The sequence below is a fragment of the Nannospalax galili genome, unplaced genomic scaffold (genome assembly GCF_000622305.1).
Source record: "Nannospalax galili isolate Female #2095 unplaced genomic scaffold, S.galili_v1.0 scaffold1258, whole genome shotgun sequence".
NCBI lineage: Eukaryota > Metazoa > Chordata > Mammalia > Rodentia > Spalacidae > Nannospalax > Nannospalax galili.
The window spans coordinates 735,114-738,191 of record NW_008341370.1 but is presented as its reverse complement, the minus strand read 5'-3'; positions in this window follow the sequence as shown (position 1 = coordinate 738,191).

Below are 3,078 nucleotides of genomic sequence, written 5' to 3'. Positions count from 1 at the left end.
CCGGAGTCCCCGGCTCTCCGCTGCACCCCAGCACGCCCCCGAGCCCCTTGCGCTCAGGCTGGGCCGTCCGCCGCCGCCGCCGCCGCCGTCGCGGCACTGGCACTTCGGCTCCCTCCGTCACCCAGCGCCGCCGCGCCCATTGGCTACCTGCACGGGGGCGGGGCCTTGCGAAGATCCACCCAGTCCCCAAGGCGCGGCATTCCCGGCGCGGACCCCCGCCCCCTGCACGCAGGGAGTCCCGCCCCGGCTCCACCGCGAGCCCCTGGCCCACGCTCGGCCCTGCCCACCGGAGGCCCTGCGGTCTCCTCCTTCCCTTGGCTGCCCCCTCCTCACCCTCCACCCGTGCACCGCTGTCCTGTCCTAGGCTCGTTTTGAATCTTAACCCAGATGTTTCTGCTCCCTGCACAGGGGGAGGGGGGAGTATGCACCTCCCCCCTTCATTCACATAGGATGTCCAGGGTGCGATCCAGGCGGAGGCTTGAAATGGGCCAAGCCCTGGAGGCTCCCCTCTCCTCCATAGGCTTCTGTCCTGCCTCCTCAGGGGTCTCCAGATGATCCTGGTGCTCAATCCCACCAGCACCGGGACCCACAGCGCCCCCAGGGTGATTTCTTAATACAATTTTTCCCCCCAATCTGTGTTGTGCCCTATCTCTTGAGGGCGCTGGTTCCAGGCCAGTCTGGCGCAGCAGGCCCAATTCTGAGCTGATCTGAGTTTGGGGCCCTGTAAGGAGGCAGATCCCAATCCTGGTGGATTCAGGAGGATTCCCTCTGGCAAGATTCAGCCTCCACCTAAAGAGATCTTGGGGCCCCAGGTGTGGTGAACCTTACTCTCAGGTGAGATTGCCCAAAGATAAGCTAGCTGGTTTCCCAGAACATTGGTCAGTTCTTTGTAAAGCTGCTCTAAGGCAGGGGGATAGGAAGGAATATTTATCAAACGCCTCCCCTCTGGGGAATCAGGCTCCACTAATAAGTGGTTTCTTTCTTTTTGCTGTTGGTTGGTTGGTTGGTTGGTTAGTTGGTTGGTTGGTTGGTTGGTTCTGGGCTTGGAACCGGTGCTTTGCATGAAGTGGGACTGAGGGTATAGCTCAGTGGCAGGGTGCTTGCCCAGCATGCGTGAGGTTGGGTTTAGTCTTTAGCACTGCAAAATAAAATTTAAAAATAAATTTAATTCAGGAGGTGGAGACCAGAGGATTTTAAGTTTGAGACCAGCTTTGGCTGCATAATGAAACCTTGTCTCAAAACACTTTTTTTTTTTTGAGACAGGGTCTCCCTGCAGCCCCAGCTGTCCTGGAACTCACTATGTAGATGAGGCTGGCCTTGAACTCACAGAGATCTGCCTGCTTCTGCCTCCCAAGTGCTGGAATTAAAGGAGTGCGCTACCACACCCCACAACATTTTTAAATTAAAGAAAGAACTAGAAATGGATGCTGATTGTGGCAGTTCACATTTGTAATCCCACTGCTGGGGAGTCTGGAGACAGTGGGCTCTCTGGACTCATTGGCCAGCCAGCTTAGGTGAATGCATGGGCTTCAGGTTCAGTGAGAAGCACTGTCTCAAAAAATAAGGTGGGGCTGAAGAAATGGCTCAGCGGTTAAGTGCACTGGCTACTCTTACAGAGGACCCGGGTTCAGTTCCCAGCACCCACATGGTGGCTAACAACTGTCCTAACTCCAGTTCCAGGGGATCCTACACCCTCTTCTGACCTCCTCGGGCATTGTGTAACATGAGTGCACGTACATGTATGTAGGCAATACACTCATACAAATAATAAATAAATAAATAAATAAATAAATAAATAAATAAGTGGAGGCCAGGGAGATGGTTCAGTTGATAAAGAACGTGCATTGCAAGCATGATAGGAGTTTGGCAAGCATGATAGGAGTTTGGATCTCTAGAACCTTCTTAAAAGTCAGGCAGGCATGGCGACCATGTGTAATCCAGCACTTGGGGAAACAGAGACAAGGGATCACCAAGGTACTAGACTAATGGGAACTGGTAAGATCTGGATTCAGCAAGAGACCCTGCCTCCATTTGTCTGGAAAAGGACAGAGATGAGAGATAACCTGACAGTCTATCTGGTCCTGGAGTGCATTCCCTTGTCCACCCACTGTCCATTCCAATCTTGACAGGTAAGCATTAAATTGAAGACAGCCTGGTACCAGATGGCAGCAATTGTGAATATCCAAGTCAGTATGGCCCAATTGCCTGGGAGCAGTTTGTGATGCTTCATCCTCTGATACTCAGGGCTAGAATTCGATACGTGGGTACACTTTATTAAATCGTTAACCTGTCTTTTTTCTGATACCCAAATTGAGCTGGGTCTCCTGGAATTTGACTCAATCCTGTAATCCCCCTCAGGGCTCAGAAGAGGTTGCACACAGGTACCAAATGTCAGTGACACAGAAGAAGAAAGACTGAGAGCCAGAGCATAAGGGTAGAGGGCTGGGCAGGGGAGGTGGGCAGAAGGGAAGAAATGAGGAGGGGCAGCTGCAGTGGCTCTGTCTTCAGTCTCCCTGATTCCTGCAGCCCTGGCCCTTGTCCTCGCTCAAGACATTGTTTTCCTTAAGGACTGAGTTTTTTATTGTGATTTCAACTTAAAAAAAATTTTTTTTTTTTTGAGACAGGGTCTCCCTGTAGCCTGAGTTGGCCTGGAACTCACTATACAGACCAGACTAGCCTCAATCTCACAAAGACCCACCTGCCTCTGACTCCCCAGTGCTGGGACTAAAGACCTGTGCCACCATGCCTTACCTTTTTAAAAGTTCTTACATTTGGGCTGGAGAGATGGCTCAGCGGTTAAGAACACTGGTTGTTTTTATAGAAGACCCAGGTTCAAATCCTAGCACCCACATGGCAGCTAACAACTGTCTGTAACTCCAATCCCAGGGGATCCGACAGCCTCTTCTGACTTCCTTGAGCATTGCATGACACAGTTGCACTTACCTACATGCAGGCAATACACACATACACATGAAATAAAAATAATAAATAATAAACCAGGCATGGTGGCACACACCTTTAATCCCAGCACTCGGGAGGCAGAGGCAGGTGGATCTCTGTGAGTTCAAGGCCAGCCTG